The sequence below is a fragment of the Panthera pardus genome, unplaced genomic scaffold, assembly GCF_024362965.1.
Source record: "Panthera pardus isolate Hobbes unplaced genomic scaffold, ASM2436296v1 HiC_scaffold_10, whole genome shotgun sequence".
Classification (NCBI taxonomy): Eukaryota; Metazoa; Chordata; class Mammalia; order Carnivora; family Felidae; genus Panthera; species Panthera pardus.
Window position 1 is genome coordinate 98,878,866 of NW_026526655.1, and position 26,394 is coordinate 98,905,259.

The window sequence follows — 26,394 nt, forward strand, 5'->3', positions numbered from 1 at the left end:
AAGTTTATTGAGATGTAATTTACATACAGCAAAGTTCATTCTTGATAGTGAACAGTTCTCACGTTTGTCAGATGCATATCACAATTAAAATATAGAAGAGTTCCCCAAAACTCTGTGTGGGCCCTCTTTGGTCACCTTCCATGATTATCAGTTCTTCATAGGAACTGACATGTTTTTGTCTATAGTTTTGCCCTTTCCAGGTTGTCATAAAAATAAAATCATACAATACATAGGCTTCTTTACTTAATATAATGCATTTGATTTTCATTCATGGTGTTGTATGTATCAATAGTCCTTTAGTTTTGGTGCTGAATAGCATCCCAGTGTATGGATATACCACAATTTGCTCAGCCATTTTATGTTTTTGTTTTGTTTTTTTTTTTTTTTTGTAGGTAGCGTTCCTATCATGAACACTTACCATTCTATTAGCATTCTAAATATAATTTTGTGTACTTTTTTTTAGGATTTTTCTAATAAACTCTCATTATTTTAGTCTCTGGAAAGAGGGAGCTTTATAAACTTATTATATTATTGTAAACATTTACATTTTAGTATTACATTTAATGAAAAATGAATCATATTAGAAGAGATTATGTTGAAATCCTCAAGGTCTGGTAACACTTTATTGGTTGTACTTTTTGGGGGATACATTTTTGGTATCAAAATGTAAAAAATGTGAAACTATAGACATATAAAGACTATGAGGAGAAAACTCTGCAGTGCTCTAACACTGCTTATGGTTTGCTGGAAAAGAAATACAGTGAGTACTTATTTCAATCTCTAATGTCTGTACACTCAGACCCAAGGATTGAGAACTAATGACTTAACCTGAAAGTTTTAAAAGTGAGATGAAAATTAGTTAAAATTTAATTAACTGAGTTGGGAGAAGCAAGCTGACGCTATGGAGTGTGGGATGAGAAAGATGATTCAGTATTCCAAACATTAAAAAAAGAAGGATGAAAACTTTAATTTATTATTTGAACTCACTTCCTGGGAGTTCTCTACTTTTATTAGCCTATATACAACCGTGTTTCAAGTAGAATAAAAACTGAGACATTTAAAATTCTGCAGTAGAAAAGTTGCATGGATCTGTAGACTAAAAAATAAATTACTTGCGTATAATTAGCAATCTAAGTTTATGAAATACAGAAAAGTGGGGCACCTGGGTGGTGATTTCAGCTCAGGTCATGATCTTACGGTTCATGAGAAATAAATAGATGGTAGATAGATGGATAGATAGATAAAATAAATAAAGAAACATTGAAAAATTACAGAAAAGTAACTCTAAACTCAGTAGCTTAAAACAAGAATACATATTTTTTTACCTTTATTAAATCTATGTGAAAATATAGTAACATGCTTTCTACTTATAAATGAGTTTGCCTGTCCTATGACACACATATTTCTAATATTTTTGTTATTACTCCTCACATATTCCCATGAAGAATTTTGAGTATCTCATTTATACTGCAATTCATATTAATATTTAAGTTTTATTACAAGTTATATGTTGATTTAGAACTAGAAGGGAGTTTAGAAAAGATCCTAATAAAACACCTCATTCTTCTGGAAAAAAAAACAAAAACAAACAAAAAACAAAAGACAAAACAAAACCTCTCTCTTGAGTAGTTAGTGAACAGAAGAATTCCAAGGTTATAAGAGCTCCAACTCTCAGTTCTGATGAACTTCTCCTATTCCTTATTGCATCACTAAGATACAATGAAAATCACCAGAAATAATGTTCTGTACTTTTGTTTGGAACAAACTCTTTCATTCAAGAAGTAGAGACATATTAAGTAAATCTGGCCTCTTGGTTCACTTTTTTTCTGTAATTCTCCTCTTGCTCTCTCCTCATACCCCCAGAGCCATTACTGTAGGTCATTCCCACCCTACCTCTTGTCAGACCAGTGGTTCTCATACTTTGGTGGCTGTAAGCATCATCTGGAGAGTTAATGCACACAGAAGCCCAGGCTCATATGGACAGGACCTTTAGATTTGTACAAATTTTGTGTATGATTTTTATGCTCACTAAAGTTGCAGGCCTTAGAGTCCTACGTGTGCATCCGCATGGGCCCTTCCAGTCTTTCTCACTCTGCCTAATCAAGAGAAAATGCTTTGGTGGGCACAGTCTTTGTAATGCCTAGTCTACTTTTGTTGTTGTTGTCCTAAATCAGTGTCATTGGCACTCATTGGACAGAGTCACACTTTCTGCCTTAGTATTTAAGAACCCTGGCCCAACTTTCTAGCCTGTGTCCCTTTACTTCAGCACCACTGAACTCCTTACCTTTGGGAGGCAATATTAAAAGTGTGGTTTCAGCTCTTGAAGACTTGACTTAACATAGTTACTCTTAATAGAAGTTTTCTTGGCTTGCATTTTTTCTTTAGAAAAACAACAGCGACAGAGCTTTTTATGAGCTATGAATATACGTAATATGTTGAGTCTAGGGACAAAGGCACTTGAGTTAATCTGTGGGTACTTATATGGCAGGCTCATCCCCAAAAGTGTCATGTTGTCCCTTTTCTGATTATTTTGCTGATGATGTATCAACTGACCCTTTGGTTTGAATTTGCACATAATTCAATACCCAGGTTTGATTTCACAGACTCCCTAAAGCCTTTTATGGCTTCCCCAGTGTTATATATTCTCTTCCTCCTCTGCACATGTGTACAATGGTCATGTGGCCACTGTTATGAAAGAAATTCTGACAATGTGAGTATATTTTCTACAGTATCCTCACACAAGGCAAATGAGCCAATTTTATTCCTTTTCATAATCACTGCACATGACAAGCTCCCTAAAATGCATATTGAATTCAGTGAATACACTCATTTTGAGCTCTTAATCTGTATAGCATTAATATTTCCCAATAATCATAATAACAGCTGCTGGTTCAGTAGTTAATATGTACCAGCCTTATTAAGAATGTTATGCATATATCATTGGATATCCTTAGAACAACCACACTGAGATGTAGGTTTCTTAACTCCATTTTAAATATAGAGCAATTTGAGACCCAAAAAAGTTAAGTAACTTAATTTGTTACACTAGCTGTTAGGGACCAGAGCTGGGTCATAAATAGAGACACCTACTAACTTTATTGAAAGTGTCCATGATCATCTTAATATTGGCTGTAATTATCTTTTTTTTTTTTTTTAAATGAACTTAAAATGGCAAAGGCAGTAAGTAAGATATGACTATCTCGACATATCTTAAAGGCTTACAATGAAAGAATTTATTCTGTAATACAAAATCAAAGGTGATCTTCCAAACAAGATCAAGGGTTATAATTGTGTTAGACCACGTGTGTGTGTGTGCTTGCGTGTGTGTGTGACATTTGTCTATGTGCAATTCAACTGCGGTTAGACAGGTGGTATTATTTTCTCCAGTAACTGCTTCCACTGTGCTTTCTGAAAGAAAACAGTCTGATTCCGTATTTCAGGCACATTTTGTTATATAAAGAATCTCATTTTTTTAAGACCTGGTTCTAGGACGTCATCTAAAGATGCAGCCCCGAATATGATTCTTAGTTCTGTCCCTTCCAACCCACTATAGGCTAGACCTGACTGCATAGGCATCTTTTGGGTTGCCGAAGTCTGTTATTTCCCCACCCGCTTCCTCTGTTCCCTACTTTCCCTTCTGGTATTCTATTTTATAGGGAACATTTCAATGTGAGTTCCCTCTGACAGTACATTTGATAGCTCTTAGAGACTTTGGGCATCCCCTCTAGGGTTTCCTGGCATAGAGACTCTGTTTCTGCCAAGAGCAAGTCCCAGCAGAGCCTGTCACAGATGGGAACCTTTCCCCAGTTTGCAACCCTCTTGTGGTGTGCATAGGATCCTAATCTCCACGTAACTTCTATAGCATCCTCTGACTGGCAAAACTCATATATCTTTCCACACCAAATGTGGGAACACAGGCTCTCCTTTTCTCTACCCCACACACATATACCTGTCTTTGTTCTTCTGTCTCTCTCTTGACCCTTCTCCTGCCACAACGGTAACAGGTGGCTTTGAAACAAAATTTCAGACATGAGATGTAAGGTAATCCACAAATCAGTAAGAAAGGAATGGGGGAAATGCTTTCATGTTACTTCAACCTTAAAACAAGAGGTAAATTCTAGTGATGGGATGGAGTTGGAAAAATTGCTGGTTTTTTTTTTGTTTTTTGTTTTTTTCAAATTCAGTCATTCCTCAGCTTTATTATCCAGATCAGTATTTATCATTTTTATCTCTGGGCCAAAGTAGGAAATGCATTATGCATCATAATTAAATTCTCTGCCTCTATCCCTGTCTTCTATGCACACAGACCTCTGAAATATTTTTTTTTAAACCTAATATTTTCCTAGGGGGCCTGAGTGGCTCAGTCAGCTAAGCATACAATTCTTGATTACAGCTCAGGCCCTGATCTCACAGTTTGTGAGACTGAGCCCTGTGTAGGTCTCTGAGCTGACAGTGTGGAGCCTGCTTGAGATTCTCTCTCTCTCCCTCTCTCTCTGCCCCTCCTCCACATGCATGCACCCTTGTGCACAAGTTCTCTCTCTCTCTCTCTCTCAAAATAAATAATAAAAAACTAATACTTTTCTGTACTACATACCCTGCACTATAATTTTGGTTTCTATCAGTTTTCATTCATTCCTATCAGTTCATTCATTCCTATCAGTTTTCCGGACATTTATTTCATGACCCACTAACCTGATTAGATAACCTTTGAATGGATCAAGTTCCACAACTTATAAAACAAGGCTGTAGAAGGTAAAGACTAATAAACATGTTGGCCTTTCTCTCCCTGATACAATGGATTCTCAGATCAACAGCTGGACCTTTCTAAAATTTGCCCTGAAAATTTTAGAATCTTAATCTGCAGTTTTCTCTGCTGTGATCCCTGCACTACTGGGGAACATTTAGAGCTAGGAAAAGAGCAGCGGTATGTCATGGCATGTGCTCATTGTGGCCACTTTGATTGGTGGGTGGCTGGGTGTGTGTATGTGTACTTATGTTTATTAATACAATTTTATTGTTTTCCCTGAATGTGACAATAATGTATACTCTGGAACTATTTTTGAAACATATAAATGAATAAATTACCCACTCTTACTCATACAGAGTAAGCACTATTTCAGATCTTTCTCAGACCCTAGACAGTACACGAACTCACTCATGCACCCTTGTATTTTAGTAGTCTTTTTATTTCTGCCAGGGCTTTCTTGATTCTAGAAGTTGCTCATCCTGGAATATGACCTTGACATAAAAGTCAGCTCTTTTTCTGAAGTTTAAACTGGCATCTCCCTATTGCCTTGAAGGGTAGATTTATGCTTTCTCTGGGATAAGAACATGATCTTTAAACTCTATTAGCCTTTCTCTACCTCTCTCTCATTTAACATGAAAATGCTTGGGTTTTTCTTTCCAACTTTCTTTTTTTTTTTTTTTTTTTTTTAGCTTTTATTGTATACTTGCTAATTTTATTCTCAGTGTGACCTCTCAGATATCCACAGGGAAAGGCAAATTGCTCCAGAAAACCCCTGTGCAAGGGGAAGTTCAGAAAACAGACTTCTCTTTGTAAGAATAATATGGGCTGGAAAATGGTTCACAGGGGCACATAAAACCCTTTGGATACCAAGAGTGAAGGAGAGTAGACGTAATGAACTGGACAGGAAAAATAGTAATAAAGACTTTGCCTCAATCATTTTTAAGTATTTATCATTTGAGTTATTGGGGTGTGGGTCTCTGGTTTCCAATTTGCAAAAGCAAGAATCCATAGATGGAGGGATACTGTCTGGTACAGACTCATTTAAAGCATTGCAATTCCATTTTAACATCAAGTTGCCTTACTTGATTATTTCAAAGCCAAGAATAGGATGCCAATTCCTGAGTGCCCCAGTTTATCCTAAAGTTGAAATGTAATGCTGTGACCCCAAGAAGTACATTTTGTGGATGGCTTTGTCAGTGCTTGGTTTGGTCTCATGGGCAGTTTCTCAGTGAATTGTTTAAATTGCTAAGTGCCAACTATCATTCCTTATCTCAAAACTAAAATTAAAGCTTTACTCTTTGCAAAGGAGTACACCAAAAAAAAAACAACCAAAACAAAACCTATATGCATTTCCCCTTTTATACACGCACACTCTCAAAGTTCTCTGTCAGTGTCCGTGATGACAGTTGTAAAGGTCTATCAAGTGTATTTGCCTGACACGATGCTAAACATTCTTGTTAAATCCTGAAAACAGAATTTTGAGATAAATATTATCATTTTTTTTACAAATACAATTAAAAAGATTCGAGAAGTTTCTTACTGATCTAATATGCTGGTAGAGCTTTCAACCCAAGTTCTCAAGAATATCCTCTGGGCGTGTGCTAGTGTGCAGGTGCCCTTTGCTAGTTAATAGTAGATACCTTTTCAGACATCTGGTCAGAATCTTGTAGTTGTTTAGTAATAATGAAGAGGAAGATGAATAATGAAGAGGATCAGCTAATCCTTCAACCAAGTGATTTCCCTGGTCCTCTTATTTCCAGGCAACGTGTTTGTGTTAGTAATAACTCCCTAAGCAAGTGTCAGGGGCTCTCATTTGCTCCCATTTCTAAGGCAGACTTTATTAACAGATCATAGCAGTCTTTCCAGTGGAATCCTTCATAAACAGCACTTAAGCCACCCATCAGCAATCAGTTGTGAGTGACATCAAAATTGAAACCATTGTGCCATTCTGGCCTTCTCCCATCCAATGACTCTTCTACTCTGATGATTGAAAAGTAAGTTTTGAATTTTTAACTTGAATCTGTAAGAGATAGGTTGATTTGCATCAGGCACCTATTAGGTGTTATGCAGAATAAGCTGGTCAACTCATTGGATATCCTTTGTCATGGAAGGTAGATTAAGTTGGCTTTCCCTATTAACAAAAACAACAGTAACATCTTAGTGTTACAAGGAGTTAAGAATATTAGGAAAATGCATTACATCTATATTCTCTATTTTAGGATTTGACTTGAACAACTTGAGTTCAAAATAAAAATCTCATTGTTTTCCTTGCAACCCCTTAATGTATAGCATCTAGCAACAACCACCACAATAATTTTTTTAAGTTCATTTATGTATTTTTTAAAGAAAGAGATAGTGAATGAGTGAGGGAGGGGCAGAGAGATGGGGGGTGGGGAGGTGGGGAGACAGACAATCCCAGACAGGCTCCACACTGTCAGCACAGAGCCCAGCATGGAGTTCCAACTCAGGAACCCTGAGTTCATGACCTGACCTGAAATCAGGAGTCTGATGTTTAACCGACTGAGATGTCCCACAGCCACCACAATAATAATAAAACTTTCCTGCCTTCCTACTGTGAAGCTAAGGTCTTTACTGGCTACTCCCTATGCACTCAAATGCAATTTTCACAAAAATCTTATGTATGAATAGAGCCAAAATAACTACAATTTAACCTTCGGTAATATAGCTAATAACTAGAAAATCCTGAGCTAAATACCAGATTGCTTCTCTATCTTTAAAGCTTATTATGATACAATAGAGAACATAATGATAGTAACAACTTTTCATAGCAAATGAGCTAAAATGAGCAGTTTTTCTAGTATCTCCAAGACTTTGTATGAACTGCATGTTTAAACATTTTGCCAGATTTTAATATTTTGATTATCCTTGGTAGCTGCAAATTTCCACTGTCTTTTTTCTTTTTCTTGAAAGAACACAACCCACCTCATCTGACATCCTCAGAATCTTGCTTTGTGTAGATTATTGATATAAAATAGTAATACACTTACTCATAAATATGTTCTTAGATGTTGTGATTAGCAGTGAATCAGCAAGAGCTCATTGAACTCCCTCTCCTCCCCATCAGCACTGGTGATGTTTGTCCTGTGAATTCTGTAGTCCTGGCACCATAATGAAAGGTATATCCAAGCTAGCCTTCTGCCACCAGCCAAGCCACTTCCAGCTTCACTGACTTTTCATTAGACCTATTTTAGTTTCCTATTATATAGGAACACTTGATATTTTGGAATAGAACTGTCCTGACTTACATTTCATCTATCTGTTAATTGTTCGACTTCCATCAGATCAGCTAATCCTTCTGTGCCTCAAATTTTATCTTGAAAGCAGGGAAGTTCTGGTCATAAAGTTGCCATAAAAATTTTAATATATTCACGAGAGATTCCTTTGAAATTATGAGGCTCATTGACTGTTATTACTATCCCAGGGACTACTATGAGGTAGACAACACATGGATGTATAATTTTAAACAGTTAAAAGAAAGTAAGACAAGTAAGACAAACTTGAAGGGACAATATTTAATAGAAAATTATTATTAATATTTATTATGTAAATCCTTAATGGTATTTGGTGACGTTTCTATAGCTTCACATGGACTTACTGTTTTTCACATAAATTATAATACATATATACATACATATATTCATATATATATGCATGCATACACATATGAGAGTGTGTGTGTATGTACATAATGTTTTTTTGTGTTGTACTAACTACTGGGCATATAGTTTGACTTCCAATTTACTGCAGGTAGGAGTTTTTACCAATGTTTTGCCTTAGTAATATATGGAAAGTCATCTTGACAGCCTTTAGCATTAGTTTCTTGGCACCAGAATGCCTTATTGCTAAGCAGGTGACAACTATTTCTATTATAATTGTGGCAGCATCCTATTTTTAGTACCAGTTTTGGTATAAGATCAATTACACACATTAATCCTAGTGATAGAACATCTTAGTGACTAAACTTATAAAGCCTGGTAGTTCTGTTAAAGTCTGAAAATAAAACTATGCTTAGGTTAAAACAAAACAACATAAAAAAAAACAAAAGTAAGGTTTAGCAAAAAATATATTTTTATTTCCTCAGATTTTCATGTAATTATATATTTTTTTATATGTGCTATAGTAACATAAACTGTAAAACTGGTCACCTGGTAAAGAGTTACGTTTTGATAACAGAAGATGAGTGAAAAATCTCATCATAATCTTTGACTTAGTTAATGGCAGCTATGGAAAACAATATACATAAGTTAGAAGGCCATAACCCATGCCACCATCAAGTATTTGATTTATCCAAATTTATATCAAAACGTCTATTAGCTCAAATGTTGACCTCTCTTCTTTTTTCCCTTCTTATTTTTTTCTTTACCTACTTCTCTCCTCGTAGTCACCAGAGAATGCTTGTGGGCAGTAAGAAAAATATTAGGTGGTGTTTTCGAACAATAGCTATGCTTGGCTGGATGAGGATTTGTGCAAAAAGTAGTTAAATGTGTTGGCTAAAGTGGATAATCTATGGATCAAGATAATACTCGAGTTTGGTTTACTACTTATAGTATCTGTCTTATTATTTTGAATTCAAAATTAGTTTTAAGAAAATAATTTTAAGATTCAAGTCTTTAATGTGTTGGCTACTTACTAATCTATCAAAAGTGGCATTTTGAAGTAAGAAACTAAATGCCATACAATAAATAGATTAAAAGCCCATTTGATATTAAAAAATAATTCTGTGAATTTATTTTTATGTGCTTTAGTTTCAGAACTGAAGCTTTGCGCAGTGGCAGTATCGTAGCAAGTGAGGTTTATCTGAGGCGTGATTATTGCTAATAGTATCAAAACTGAAAATAAAGCCTTGTCAATCTATCAATATGTAAATAACTATATTAGTTATATATATGAATGTCCAATATGATACACAGGTCTTTTAAAATCACTTCCACAATTGCTATAAATTAAGCCATATTGATAGCAATTTTTTTTTTTTTTTTGCTAATATGAAAGTAATATAAAAATGTTTCTGGAAAAAAAGAAAGAAAAAGTGTTTCTGGGGGTGCCTAGGTGGCTCAGTCGGTTAAGTGTCTGCCTCTTGGTTTCTGCTGTGGTCACGATCTCATGGTTTATGAGTTTGAGCCCTGCGTTGGATTCAGCACTGACAATTAGGAGCCTGCTTTGGATTCTCTCTCTCTCCCTCTGTCTCTACCCCTCCCCTGCTTGCAGTCTCTCTGTCTCTCTGTCTCTCTCTCTCTCTGTCTCTCAATAAGTAAACAAACAAATACATAAATAAACTTTAAAAGAATGTGTCTAGCATTATAAGAATTGCAATGGAGGGAGCCTGGGTGGCTCAGTCGGTTGAGCGTCCCACTTAGGCTCAGGTCATGATCTCACCGTCTGTGAGTTTGAGCCCCGTGTCAGGCTCTGTGCTGACAGCTCAGAGCCTGGAGCCTGTTTCAGATTCTGTGTCCCCCTCTCTCTCTGCCCCTCCCCTGTTCATGCTCTGTCTCTGTCTCAAAAATAAATAAACGTTAAAAAAAAAAAAGAATTGCCATGGAGAAGTTAGAATTTAAAGCCATAACAAATAGCTTACATAATTAAAACAATTTTGTATGTGGTAAATTGTTTGGCCTGGTGGTATAAATATTTCTTAATGATTCAAAGTAATAGTTGTGAACAACTTGTAAAATGATAGTGTGAGAGAGAATGCATTGTATTTAAAAGCTTGAGTGATAAATACAAAATCTTGCATAGCTGTGTATTTAAACCTTTCATTGTGACAATTCTGAATACATTTTAGTGGGATTAAAATAAAGTATTAGCATAGATTTTATAGCAAGTTGATCTTTGAACAACAGGGTTTGGGGCACTGACCTCTGCACAGTTGAAAATCTGAGCATAACTTTCAACTTGGCAAAAATTTACCTACTAATAGCGTACTATTGACGGGTAGCCTTATCAATAACATAATCAGTCAATTAACCATATTTTGTACGTTTATGAATCATATACGGGATTCTTACAGTAAAGGCAGCTAGAGAAAAGAAAATGTTAATAACAAAATTATAAGGAATAGAAAAATACATTTACAGTGCTATGCCTATATTTAATGAAACAAAGTCCATGCATAAGTGGTTGCATGCAGTTCAAACCTATGTCTTTCAGTATCATCTGTATATGCTATTTCCTCCCATCTGTATCGCAAGACCCTCTCTCTTTACCTCTGCTTTCAGATTTTATTTCACAGAGTTCTAAAAGTTCTGTGATGGAATAGGAATACTTGCCATATTAATACATGGTAAGTTTTTTCTCTTATAAAACTCAGTCATAATAGGAATAATAGAATGATTCTCATGACAGTTTTAAAAGTTTCTTAATGAGGGGTACCTGGATGGCTCAGTCAGTTAAGCATCTGACTTTGGCTCAGGTCGTGATCTTGCAGTTCCTGAGTTTGAGCCCGTCATGGGGCTCTGTGCTGACAGCTCAGAGCCTGGAGCCTGTTTCGAATTCTGTGTCTCCCTCTCTCTCTGCCCCTCCCCCACTTGTGCGCTCTCCCTCTCTCTCTCTCGCTCTCTCTCTCTCTCTCTCTCTCAGAAATAAAAATAAAACATTAAAAAAATACTAAAAACATTTTTTTTTAATATTTCAGGTGTATCTTCTAAGGTTTTAAAACTGAATTTTGCACCAGTATTAGTTTCTCTTCATTTCTTTTTGTTTTTGTTACGGTGTAATTGACATAACATTGTATTAATTGCAGGCAAATAACAATTCGATATTTGTATATGTTGCAAAATGATTACAACAGTAAGTCCTGTTAACATGTCTCGCCACAGAGTTTACAATTTTTTTCTTGTGATGAGAACTTTTAAGATCTACTCTCCTAGCTAGTTTTAAATATGCAATACAGTAAATACAGGATTATTAATTAAAGTCACCATTCTGTATATCATATCACATCCCTATGACATTCATTTTATAACAGGGAAATTTGTGCCTTTTAGTCTCCTTTGCCTCTTTTGCCCATACCCCACCTCAGACAACCACCAGTCTGTTCTCTGTACACGTGAGCTTGGTTTTTGCTTTTGTTTTGTTTTGTTTTAATCCTACAAGTGAACTCATACAGGATTCATAGTTTTCTGTCTGACTTACTCATTCCATATAAGGCCCTTACAGTCAATCCATTATGTCACAAATGGCAAGATTTCATTCTTTTTTTATGGCTGAATAATATTCCACTGTATATATCTTTGCCACATTTTCTTTATTCATTGATGGACATTTGGGTTGTTTCCATGTCTTGACTATTGGAAGTAATGCTGCGATGAGCATGGAGGTGTATATATATATTTTTAATTAGTGTTTCCAGGTACAATGGCACTGTAGTGATACAGATGAATCTCACAGTTTGTCTTTCCTATTTAATTAATGTTTTGATATAAAATACACTGTAAGAAGTAATAAGCATGGAGCACCTGAGTGGATCAGTCGGTTAAGTTTCTGACTTTGGCTCAGGTCATGACCTCACTGTTTGTGAGTTTGAGCCCTGCATGGGGCTCTGCACTGATGATGAGGAGACCTGCTTGGGATTCTCTCTCTCTTTCTCTCTCTCTCTCTCTCTCTCTCTTTGCCCCTCACCTGCTTGCATGCTCACATGCTCCTTCTCTCTCTCTCTCTCTCTCAAAAATAAATATTAAGAAAAAAATGAAATATTAAAAGAAGTGAATGGGGAGCACCCATTTACTCAGGAGTAACCATCTGACTTTTAATTTGGGCTCAGGTCATGATCTCACACTTTGTGAGATCAAGCCCCATGTTGAGCTGAGAGCACAGAGCCTGCTTAGGATTCTCTCTCTACTTCTCCCTCTGCCTCTCCTCTGCTCATGCCTCTCCTCTGCTCCTCTCAGAGTAAATAAACTTAAAAAGAAAAAAGAAAATAAGTGAATGATCAGGGGAGTTCAAACTGATTAGGTCTATATGAAGTGATCAGAAAAAGCTTTGTAAATAATGATGTTTTAGCTGGACCTCAATAATAGGTAGCATTTAAAAATCTAGGGGGAAATATGGTACATTCCAAGAAGAGAAAACTTCTTAGACAAAGTAATAGCCAGTGAGCAGCAAACATGCAAAATGTGGCTTATTTTCAGTAAGTAAGCTGCTTTAAAAGAGAAGTTAAGACAAATGAGGTTGAAAGTGAACTCTGATGTCAAATCATTGCCTGCCACACTAAAAAAGTATCTTAAAAAATTTTGTTGGTTTTTTTTTTTAATTTTTTTAATGTTTATTTATTTTTGACAAAGAGAGAAACAGAGCATGAGCAGGGGAGGGGCAGAGAGAGAGGGAGGCACAGAATCTGAAGCAGGCTCCAGGCTCTGAGCTGTCAGCACAGAGCCTGACACGGGGCTCAAACTCACAGACGGTGAGATCATGACCTGAGCCGAAGTCAGTCGCTCAACTGACTGAGCCACCCAGTCGCCCCTTGTTGGTGTTTTTAAGCCAAGTTGTTATATGATATGATCTGAGAGTTTAGAAAGAAGTTACTGCACAACTTTTGAGTTACACATTTTTTTTTTGAAACAAGCTTTACAGAAGAAGGAGAATTCAGGTCCATGGACAAATCATCAAAGAAAAGGAACTTTACTTTTTTTCCTTAAGAAGTGCCTAGTTGACATGAAAAAGGTCAATCTGGTTCCAGGAGAGGAACAGTAAATCTCTGGGGTCAGGAAGGGTGCTGTGGTGAATGAATAGCTTCATAAAAATGATACAGCAGTCCTGAATGATGGTGATTATAGTAGTTGTGTATTACTATGATTATCTTGTATTTATTGAATTTTTGCAACGGGTGAGTTACCAGACAGTAAAGAAGTATGTTCACTAGCTGATCAAACATTGAAAAAGAATAACAGAAGGATAGTCTTTTGACCTTTGAATTCAGTATTTAAGTATTTCCCAAAACCACTAGATTTTTTTTCTTCCTGTTCACTGTCTGCTCATTGTCCTTGGGTGCAATACTTGCTCATGTTAGAATATATCCCATGATCCAGATCTTTTTCTTAGGCACCTTCCTGGCAAGGTCTGATTTTGCAGGCAGTGTGCATTGTTTAATTCTTTTGTAAAATAGATATATAATGTCCGACTTTAGTGAGACAGACTTTTCACTTTAAGTGAATTTGCTGCACAGCTTATCTACCATAAATCTTAACTGAGACACAGATCTTACTTTTTGTGACAGAGGTTAAAATTTAAAGTTTGTGTTGAGGAGAGAAACTCATACAAGAGTTTGGACTCTTGGACTACATACAAGATCTGTGAGGAGAAAGGTCTAGAGGGAAGGGAGAAAAATGGAATGGAGATGTATCTATGGGGCATGTACAGAATAGGGAATCAAACAGTATGAACAGTGGAGACAACTATGAGTCCATGGGGTAGGGTGATGATAATCACAGCTCTCAGAATATTTATATTCACTCTTCTTAGGGTCTTAGAGAAATTTCCAGGAAAAAAAAAACTGCTATGAATGCCAACCTAATAACAGTTTATTTTCCAAAACTGTATTTGGTAGTTACTGGCAACTAAGAAAGGCTTGACTTCGGCAAACGTGCTATGAGATATCTCATTCCCATATTGGCTAGCAAAGTCCTCTCTCAAAACTTCTGTGATTATATTAATGAAGGGTAGTAGCATGCTATTTCAAATATGGTTTCTATGGGTAAATGAGTATTCAACACCAGTGAAATGCCACCATTCTGTATGTCCAAACTGTGAAAGTCCTGTGTGCTATGAGAGAAGCTTCCACAAGCTGGGACTTCTTTATGGCAGCAGTAGCAGGAGAGTGAGAATGAGATAGGGTCAGAGATCTGGTCCAGAAAAGTATTTCATGGCTTTCTTCTCTTGTGGCTTTGGAGGGGTATGCAACTGTGGTTACTGCAAAAAAAAAAAAAAAACAAAAAAAAAACACAGAAATAATAGCAACAGTGGAAGCTACCCAGGGCAGGTCTGTGTACTTTGGGAAATGAAGTACTTGTATCTGCTCCTTTATCTTGATTGAAACGCAAAACCACTTCAAACACTTTTCCCTCATTTCCAACAGCTTCACTAAGAAAAGCTCTACAGCTTTCTCTAAGAAAAGTTTTGAAAAGTAGGTGTGATTGGCCTAATTTTATTAATGAGCATTTTAAGGCATATTGAGATTGAGGCTGTCACTGCTAAACACAGCACCTTTTTTTCCCTAAATACCATATCTCACAGATATACACACATCTTGCTTTTCTGCCACCTTTTAAAACTGTCTCCATTGTCTCTGTGGGAAAAAAGATTTTTGTATAATTTTATTAGAAAGCTTTTATTTGAACTCAGAATATCCCAAATCTTAGCTCTAAGTTTCTTCAACAAATATCTATGAGGGCTCATAGAAGTGCAAAAGCATAAAAGAGAGAAAAAAAAACAAAAAAACAAAAAAAAAAAGTAGGGAGTGATGTCTGCAAAATGACAGCAATGTTATTTCTAGTGTTTGCCCCCACCCTGCTCCCCAGAACATTTATTTGAACACTATCCACACATAAAAACACCTTCATAAGAGCTAAAAATACCAGCTGAGAGAATATAGCACCTATGTGAAGCACAGAAATAAGAAAAGCTTCAGTGAGGAAGGCAGGAAAAATAGATTCACATTGCCCCCCATTACCTCTCTCCCAAGCCTGGCTACCCATCATGGAGAGAGACACCTTCCCTGTGGGGAAAGGAGAGTGAAATAAGTGTCCAACTTCACTGCAAACCACAGAGCCAGCCTGCACAAGCACTAGGTCAACTACAGATGCCTTAGGTGTTTCCCTATGGGCTGTTCCAAACGTAGGTTCTAGGCTCACCCAGGTGTCTGCCAGCTCTTGTGGCCCCAGGTACCTTGCATGGCCTCTAACAGCTTTTAAGACATCAGGCTCTTGGTAGGATTCCACAAACCCAGATCCCTTGCCCAGCCAGGTACCAACTAGCTCCAGCAGCCCCAGCCAGCATCAGACCCCTCCTGGGGTAAATCCAATCCTGGTACATCTCATGGCCTTTCAGCTCCCATAGCTGTAGGCAGTAACCACAGGCTTGCAATCAGCCCCATGGACTTAGGTTCCTGGCCAGAATCAGTGTTACAGCAACTACTGCAGCCCCAAACTCCAGGCATTCTCCAACAATAAGCCAGGCCTTATGGTCCTGGATTTCACTGACTCCCTCAGATAAAGGCTCCTGACCCTCCACAGGACCAGACCCTGCATTCTCCATGGCCCTACATTCTGGCTCCCACAGACACAGGCTCCCAGCCTGCCACTGTGCCAGACCCCTAGAGACCCAACCTTCAGGTTAGTCACCCAGTTCTCAGTTTACAGGCTTATTCCATGACCCAGGCTTTAGGATTGCACTTGTGTTAGACTGGTCTCCATTGTCCCAGCTTCCACAAGGCTCTTAGAAAATTAGGCTCCTGACCTGTCCTGGTACTAGAATGGCCTGTGCATGCCCAGATGTTAGTTCCATCTGAGTGGTCCTTGGTATATAGATAGCTTCTCTGGATTCAAGATCTAGGTTTACCCATGTACACATAGATAATAGGCCCATTACCACAGACTTAGGTGCCAGGCCTGTCCAATGAACCCAGACCCCCATCATGTACCTATGCACCAGGCCTATCCAGACAATAACTTTAGTGAAAGCCCACCCATGGATGCCACCAGATGGCTCACCTCAAATCTCTGGGTGGACTAATGAAGGGCTTTACTTCTTGAAGCCACTGTGTAAAGACTGAAGAGGTGCCTACTTTAACAAATGCATAAACGGCAACCCAAGGACACAAGGATCATGAATAATCAAGGAATAAATACCAACAAAGGAAACAAAGGGGCTTCTGATGGGCTCAGTTTGTAGAGCATGTGACTCTTGATCTCAGGGTTGTGAGTTCAAGCCTCACGGTGGGCATGGAGCCTACTTAGGAAGGAAGAAAGGAAGAAAGAAAAAGAAAAGAAAACTAATAAAACTCCAATGACTTGTCCTAAAGAAATGGAAATCTATGAACTGTCTGACAAAGAATTCATAGTAATTCTCTTAAAGTTAGTGAACTATAATACATAATGATAACTAAATGATATTATAAAAACAATTCATAAATAAAATTAGAAGTTCAGTGAAATAATAGGAAGCATTAAAAAAAGAAAATGGAGATCCCAAAGTTAAAGAATACAATGATTGAACTGGAAAAAAAAAAAAACAACAACAGAGAGCTTCAACATCAATTTTTAACCAAGGGGGGGACAAAAACAGTGAACTAGAAGATAGGTCATTTGAAATCATCCAGTCAAAGGAAAAAAATACACACACACACACACACACACACACACACACACCACACTGGTAAAGGTAAGCATATAGTCAGGTTCATAATATTCCAATATTATAAATGGTGATGTGTTGGTTACTTAACTCTCATATAAATATTAAAAAGACAAGAGTAGTAAAATAATTATAGCTATAGTGACTTGGTAATGGATAGACAATAAAAAAGGAAATACTGATATAAAAAATTTTAAACGTGGGGAAGGCAGTAAAAGTTTAGAGTTTGTACACAATCAAACTGAAGTTGCTATAAACTTAAAAGTAGACTGTAACGGGACAAAAAGGTTATTATAGAATTATAAACAGATCAATATGTCAAGAGGATAACACAACTGTAAATATATATGCACCTAATATCGGAGGACCTAAAACTGTTAAGCAAATGCTAACAGATCTGAAAGGAGAAATAGACAACAAGACAAAATAGTGGGGAATTTCAATACCCCATTTTCAACAATAGATCATGTGGTCACAAAATCAATAAGAAAATAATGGATTTGAACTCTAATTAGATCAAATGGACCTAACAGACATAAACAGAATATTCTACCCAATAGCAGCAGAATGCACATTCTTCCCAAGCATACATGGAACATTCTCTAGATACATAGTATGTAAGGTCACAAAACAAGCCTTAGCAAAGGTAAGAATATTGAAATCATACCAAGTATCTTTTCCAACCACAATGGTCTGATGCAAGAAATCAGTAACAGGACGACACTAGAAAATTCACAAATATGTGGAATTAAACAGTACCCTACTGAACAACCAATCGGTCAAGGAAGAAATTAAGTAGGAAATTAAAGTATATCTTCAAGCAATGGAAATAGAAATATAATATACCGAACTAATGGGATGCAGCAAACACAGTGCTAAGAGGGACGTTTACATAAAAGGGGCATGTTACATAACCACATAAACTAAGAAAACAGATAATGAACAATCTAGTTTTACACCTCAAGGAAATAAAAATAGATGAACAAAGTGGCTCAAAGTTAGCAGATGGAAGAAAAAGAAACAAACATCAGAGTAGGAATAGGTGAAATTAGACCAGAAAACAATAGTAAAGATCAACAAAATGAATTCCTGATTTTTGTAAATAACAAATTTGACAAATCGTTAGCAACAGTAACAAAGAAAAAAAAGGTGACTCAAATTGGAAATGAAAGAGGAGACGTAACAAATGATACCACAGAAATATAAAGGATCGTAAGAGACTACCATGAACAATTGTACACCAACAAATTGGATCACCTAAAAGAAATGGATAAAGTCCCAAACACACAATCTTCCAAGACTGAGTCTTAACTAGAAATTTGAACAAACTAATTGTTAGTAAGGAGATTGAATTAGTAATCAAAAACATCCCAACAAAGAAAAACTGAGGACCAGATAGTTTTACTGGTACATTCTACCAAACATTTAGAGAAAATTAACCTCAATCATTTTCAAACTCTTCCAAAATTTAAAGAGGAGGAAACACTCCTAACCTCATTTTATAAGGGTAGGATAACCTGATATAGGAGCCAAATAAGGACACTACAAGAAAAGAAAGCTCCAGGCCAGTATCTTGATGAAGATAGATGTAAAAATTGTCAGCAAAATACTAGCAAACCAAATTCAACAGCATATTAAAAGGCTCATACACCAAGATCAAGGGGACTTTCCCCTGGAATCCCTTGGTGGTTTAATGCATGAAAATCAAGAAATGTGATATACCACATTAACAGAATGAAAGTTAGAAATTATATGATCATCTTAATAGATGCAGAAAAAAAAACATTTGGTAAAATTTAACATCCTCTCATAAAAACTCTCAACAAGTTGGGTATAGGAGGAATGTGCCTGAACATAATAAAGTCCATATATGAAAAATCCAAAATTCCCAATGGTGAAAGTTTAAAAACTTTCTGCTAAGACCAGGAACAAGATAAAGTTCCCACTCTCATCACCCCTATTCAACATAGCACTGGAAGCAATTAGGCGAGAAAAAGATATAAAACCTGCCAAATCAGAAAGGAAGAAGTACAATGATCTGTTTGCAGGTGATTCAACCATGTAAATGTGTGTGTGTGTGTGTGTGTGTGTGTGCGCGCATTTTGATCATGTAAGGACTCAAACAAAAAACTGTTGGAACCAATATACAAATTAAATAAGATTGCAGGATACAAAATCGATATGCAAAGTTTAGTTGTGTTTCTATACCCTAATGATGAACTATCAGAAATATAATAAAAAGGCCCATATATAATATCATTAAAAAAAATACTTGGAAGAATTTTATCCAAGAAGGTGAAATATCTGTATACACAAAATTAAAAGGCCTTCATAAGAGTAAAGATGTAAATAAATGAAAAGATAGCCCATATTCATCTATCAGAAAGTTAATATTGTTAACTACCCAAAACAATCTACAGATTTAATGCAATCTCTATCAAATTCTCATGACATTTTTCACAAAAATAGAAGTACAATCCTAAAATTGATGTGGAACCACAGAAGACCTAAAGAAAAAAAGAAAGCTGGAGACATCATCCTGATTTCAAAGTTGATTATAAAGTATAGAAATCAAAATAGTATGGTCTTAGTACAAAGCTGACATATAGGCCAATTGAACGGCATTGAGAGCCCAGAAGTAAAACTGTGTATGAATGGTCAGCTAATATTTGACAAGGAGCCAATAATACTCAATGATAAAAAGATAGTCTCGGGGCGCCTGGGTGGCTCAGTCGGTTGGGTGACCGACTTCGGCTCAGGTCATGATCTCGCAGTCTGTGAGTTCGAGCCCCGCATCGGGCTCTGTGCTGACAGCTCAGAGCCTGGAGCCTGTTTCGGATTCTGTGTCTCCCTCTCTCTCTGACCTTTCCCCATTCATGCTCTGTCTCTCTCTGTCTCTAAAATGAATAAACGTTAAAAAAATAAAAAAAAAGGAAAAGATAGTCTCTTCAATAAATGGTGTTGGGAAAACTTGTTATTCACTAGTTTTTACCATAATAAGAATGAAATTGGATCCCTAGCTTCAGATCCCTAGCTTCTCTGCTTCAGGTTCTGTGTTTCCTTCTCTTGCTCTGCCCCTCCCCCACTTGTGCTCTCTCTCTCTCTCTCTCTCTCTCACGCTCTCACGCTCTCACGCTCTCTCTCTCTCTCTGTCTCAAAAATAAATAAACATTGGTGTGCCTGGTTGGCTCAGTCGGTTAAGCATCCAACTTTGGCTCCGGTCATGATCTCAGGGTTCATGGGTTTGAGCCCCGCATCGGGCTCTGTGCTGACAGCTCAGAGCCTGGAACTTGCTTCAGATTCTGTGTCTTCCTCTCTCTCTCTGCCCCTCCCCTCACTCACACTCTATCTTCTCTCTCTCTCAAAAATAAATAAACTTAAAAAAATAAAATAAACATTAAGAAAAAATGGCAATAATGTGATGAGATAGAGGCATTTAACTAACCTAATTGCAATAATCATTTCACAGTTTGTATGTGTATCAAATTATCACACTGTGCAACTTAAACTTATACATGTTACATGTCAATAGTGCCTCAGTGAAGTCAAGGAGAAAAGAGAAAAGAAAGAATAGAGAGTATTTAAGGACATAATGGCTGAATACTTCCTAAGATGTTGAATAAAGTAGAAATTCATGAGTATATGCTGATAGAAATGGAAGGAAAGAAGAGATGGACAGAGGGAGAAATAAAAATAAAAAAGGAAAGAAAGAAACCCTTTATTGTAGAAGGGAAAATACTATATATACAAGGAATGATGTTTTTAAAAAAATTAAGGGCTTAGATTAGTAGGAGACAGTTTAATGAGGAAAGTTTATTGATATAATCTTAAGTGTCTTATCACAAAATGCCTTTTAAATGCCAATAATGCCACTGTACGGGTCAAAAAATCAGATAGACATCATTTTAAATGAGTGATTAGTGTTAATGTCACTATAGTTGGGATAAACTGACATCATTGGCCTCTGGAAAAGATGCACTAAGAATAACACAGCATTGTGTTAGTGATAGTGCTACAAAAACGTATAAAGAATCTAAATGTAAGAAAATATCACATAAATGTAGATTGAGATGATTTTATAAAATGGCCAGTGTTCTTCAAAAATATCAATGTTAAGAAAGAATTTGTGGAAATGTTTCAGAATAAAAAAAAGACAAAAGAGATATGATAACTAAGGGAATACACAATACAGGATTGCATCTTGGAAAAAAAATGAGAACCATATAGGATGTTATTGGAAAATTGATAAATTCTGAATTTGTACTGTAAATTAGGTAATAATATCCTATCATTCTGAATTTGATAAGTAATTCTTACTCGTACTTCAGAAATACAGGGTATTTAGAAATAAAAAGTAAGAAGGGGAAAGAATTAGGAAAAGTAATAGAATGTAGAAAATAATTATTTACTCTGATGTACGTACTCCTCTAGGTGTAGTTATTTTCCAGTGTGACTATTTACTGAATATTGACCCCATGTAGAACCATGTAGATCAAAATAGCCAGGGGTCATAATAAGTATAATAGAATTTGCTCTTACCTTCAAGATGGTTACAAAGTAATGGACAAATACAGATTTGTAAAATGTCCCAGACTATTTCTGAAGAGTTAGAATTGAGAATGTGACAAAAGAGCAGCCTTTGAAAAAATATTTTAGATAGATTTTCTTTGAGCAGTCCCACCCTCCCTGTATCAGTAAAGAAACCTATATAGAAAATTGCTACAAGACAAGGGCATTCAAAAAAAGAAAAGTGAGAAACAAATCAAGAAACAGACTTAATTACAGAGAACAAACTGATGGTTATCAGAGGGGAGATGGTAGGGAATGGGTGAAATAATTGATGGGGATTAAGGAGTGCGCTTGTTGGGACCAGCACTGGGTATTATATGGAAAAGTGTTGAAATCACTATATTGTACACCTGAAACTACTATAACACTGGATGTTAATTAACTGAAATTAAACTAGAGAGAGGGAGACACAGAATCTGAAGCAGGCTCCAGACTCTGAGCTTTCAGCACAGAGCTCTGACTCGGGGCTCGAAGCTGTGAACTGGGAGATCATGACCTGAGCTGATGTCAGAGGCTTAACTGACTGAGCCACCCAGGCCCCCCTGAAAGATTTTTAAGCTTGGGCACCTTGGTAACTCAATCAGTTGAACCTCTGACTTCGGCTCAGGTCATGATCTCAGGGTTCCTGGGTTTGAGCCCCCTGTCGGCCTCTCAGCTGTCAACACAGACTCTACTTTGGATCCTCTGTCCCCTTCTCTCTCTGCCCCTCCCCCACTGGTTCTCTCACTCTCTCTCTCTCTCTCTGTGTGTCTCTCAATAAATAAATAAATAACTTACAAAAATAAAAATTTCTTATTCCTATGAATTTTGAATTGTATCACATATTAGTATGACACCCTTAAACAGACTCCAGTAGAACCCTCTCATAAGACCACATAATCCCATAAATTACAGAATTAATGTGTTAATAAAGCCAACTTTCTATCTGATCCATAAATTTCTTTCTAAAATAGATTATTATTTTTAGTTATTATGATCTGACCTTTGCTTACTAATTTGTTCAGTGAAAAGTGTATTAAAATATATATTTGGGCATAATTGGTCATAGATACAAAAAAAACCAACCTCTCATTTTTTCCTTCCTATGTGAGTCATGTTTTCAAATTATTTAAATAATTCCAGTGAGTGACTTTTACTTAAATTATTTGGATAATTGCATCTATTCAAACTTGACCTTCTTGGGTATTGACCTATCAGCCCGGAGGACTACATTTGAAATAATTATCAAATTGTTGCTTAGTTAAACCATAGTTTAACTCAGAGACTGTAATGCTTCATTCTGTTCATTTTCTATATTCTGATCCTTCTTATTGATTAATTATGATTTATGGAGAGCAGCCTTTTTCTTCTGTGTTTACTTGAATCCACAGAGACTTCCTTCTGTAGGAAGGGAACTTTCATAGATTTGGTGCTTACTGTAGTTGTTGGTTCTAAATAATTAAGGTTTTTATTTTAAATGTAGTTCTACGCATAAAGAATTGTCAGAATTTTCTTTAGGTACTTGAATGAAGTTGCTTAAATTCTTCAACTCTCCAAAATCTTAATTGGGTTTCTCTGGTGTAATGCTTTCTTTCCCAATTCCTTTCTTTGAAATGAAAACTCTCTTCTAACCCTGTAGCTTTTGAGGATTTGCTGAAGGCAAAGTTGTTAGCAAAGATTTTCATTTCTGACTTATGGTTCCAACTTTCTTTTCATTTCAATAGAAAGAATGCAATATGTCCTAATAACCGTTTTATCTGCAATGGGTGAAAAACTGAAGTAGAAATTCTATCATTTTCAAATAGATGTTTGTTTGTTTGTTTTTTTTCAGTTAGAAAAAACTGTGGTCTACATTAATCCATTCAAAATACATGTTTCCTTTCATGATATAATATATGTTGTATTCAGGTTTAAAATTATTTACAAGGATGTTTTTGAGACAATAAAGGCAATGGAACTGAATTTAAAGTTATGAAGAATTCTAGAAGAGGCTTCTGTTCAGGGAAGGAGTCAAACTGAAAGAGAGGACACACATAGGATTTCAGGTGGAATTTAAGAATTTGTAGCCTGACTTTCCTTTTCCTTTTTGCTTTTAGTATTATTTCTAATCCTTAAATGAAACAGCTGTCATTAAAACTTGAAAACATTTCTGTTTAAAAAGTAAATATGATTTATCGATGCCAGAAGCATCGATAAAACCAACGTACTTTCAAGGTAATTTTGTTTGTGGTGGTACAAAGAAATAGAATTTGTTTTGTTTTATGGGTCTGAAATTAATATATTATGCAGAAGAATTCAGCAGGTCTACAGTGACGATTCTGATAGTGGTGGGTGTTAACTGAACACCCACTGTGTGCCAGCTACGTTCATTTTTGTCTCTTAATTTTCATGGCAACCCACTGAAATAGTTATCATCCCTGTTTTATAGATAACAAAGCTACTCAGAGAGTTTAAATAACTGATTGAAAAGTAAGAGAGTAAAGACAAGAAACTAGGAATAAGTAAAATTTGAAAAATGTTCAAATTAAACTTGTAGAATTCTATCTGGCAAATTCTCCATAGTATTTAGTTAAATAAAGTATAATTAAATTAAAGGTGAAATTAAATTGAATATAAAATAATATTTAATAAATAAATGCATACTCAAATTTTAAATGAGAAATAGATTTCACAGTGAAGGCACAATTACTCTGTTTCTAAAAATGTGCATATAGGTTCAGCCACATTTATCAGAACACCACAAATAATAATGGTTTAAGCAAAGTGGATCCTTATTTCTCTTATAAAACAAATCCAGAAGTTGTCTATTTCCTGCATGCTGCTAACACTTATGTTAAAATTGCTGCTGGAGTTACAACCACGATGTCATGCATTCCAGGTAGCAGAAGGGAGGGAAGGTGAGCAAAGAGACATGTTTCAGCTGTATGTACTCCTTTTCAATAAAGAGCTTACTCAGAGTCCACCTCAACAGTTTGCTTACTGTTCATTGGTCAAGAACTTTGTCACAGAACCACACTTAGTTACAAGAGACTCTAGGAAATGTGTGGTCTGTACCAAATCATATTGCTGCCCTAAGTAGAATTTACACTTTAAATGTGAACAGTATATGGAATGTCAGTAATACCTCAATAAAGATGTTTAAAAGAAAATAAAAACTGACAGGAAGAAATACATCAAGCAGGTATTAACAAGGGAAACCAAGAAAAGATCACTTTTAGCTGTATTTTATGAGGCAAAATAGACATTAAGGCAGAAATCATCATTAGTGATAAAAGATACTATGCAATGATAAAAATTCAATTCTTATTAGACATTTTATGTTTAACTATAAACTTACAAATGTATAGTATTAGATATAAAAATATGAAGTTCTATGCACAGAGACTCTCAGAATAGTTTTCTAGCTCAAACTAAAAGGAGATATTGATCAATCCCCAATTATAGTGGAAACTTTCAGTATGTTTAGTAGACTCAAAATTAGTGAGGTATAACAAAATTAATAAATTTGATTTAATGGATATATGTGGACTTACCTGCCCTAAGTTTGATTCTAGGGTGGCCAAAAAACACTCTCTATTCTGGTCTATTTGCATTGATTGTACAATGATTTTTTAAAAAAATGCATACACGTGTACAAACAAACTGAATATGTTTTATATATGTGTGTGCATAATTGCATTATCTCTGTGCATATTTCTATAGTTAGAAAATTTCCTTTAACTATACTTATTTTAGTGTGTTCACTAGTGGTTACCAGTGGAGTATATTTTTTAATTTATAATTTAAGAATATTTTCCCCTTATATGTGTATACTTTTAAAACTAACAAATTTTTTAATAATAACTTCGAATATTCCTAATGTTTGTCACTGCTTTTCCATAAATTAATCCTTCAAGCCTCAGTCATTACTTTTCATAAACTACATAGAAAAAATATCAAGGTATTAATTTCAGGTCTTTTGTTAAGATCAGAGTATCTTATGTGGCAGTTAGTAAGTAGGATATGGGTTCAAATTATTATGTTTGTGGTACTATGGACTTACTTTCTCCTTCAATGTGTAACAGATTTTTAAAATTTGTTTACTTTTTATCATTCTTGAACCAAGAGATGTGGAAATCTTGTGAATGTGAATGCGCTTGCTGTTGAGTTGAAGGTCACATGTCCAGCTCAACAAAAGCTAGTTGTGAGATAAATCACCATGCTATGAAATGGTCCCATAAATCAAAGACCCCTGCCAGGTCTAAAAAGAGTAGATTTGCAAATTTCTCAAAATCTCCATGACAAATGCCATTGTTTCCTTGAATATAAGGTACTTTTCTCCATGAATATGTTTTGTAGTTTAGAAAACTAGACCTCAAAAGTCTATATTAACTAGTAATAGTAAGTAGTTACTTAGGCTAAAGTGATGGATGTATGAATATTTAAAACGTTTTTTTAAATGTTTATTTATTACTTTTGAGAGAGAGACAGAGTGTGAGTGGGGGAGGAGCATAGAGAGAGGGAGAGACAGAATCTGAAGTAGGCTCCTCTAAGCTGTCAGCACAGAGCCTGACATGGGTCTCGAACTCAGGAACCATGAGATCATGACCCGAGCTGAAGTCTGATGCTTAACCGACTGAGCCCCCAGGCACCCCTGATTTTTTTAAAAGCCCTTTTATAACGGTCTTCTTTAGAGTTTTAAATTTTCTTAAGTTTGTTCCTTATAATATATCTTAATTGGAAGTGTTCTTTTG

The 26,394-nt window shown here is 36.0% G+C and overlaps 1 protein-coding gene and 1 non-coding gene across 3 annotated transcripts in view; both read left to right on the forward strand.

The window, feature by feature from the left end:
- DPP10 (dipeptidyl peptidase like 10) overlaps nt 1-26,394 on the forward strand; it is a 634,998-nt gene that overhangs the window by 64,997 nt on the left and 543,607 nt on the right. The window lies entirely within an intron of this gene.
- On the forward strand, nt 9,526-9,662 carry LOC128772829 (U4 spliceosomal RNA). The gene has a single exon (XR_008416960.1). It is a non-coding gene; the product is annotated as a U4 spliceosomal RNA (small nuclear RNA).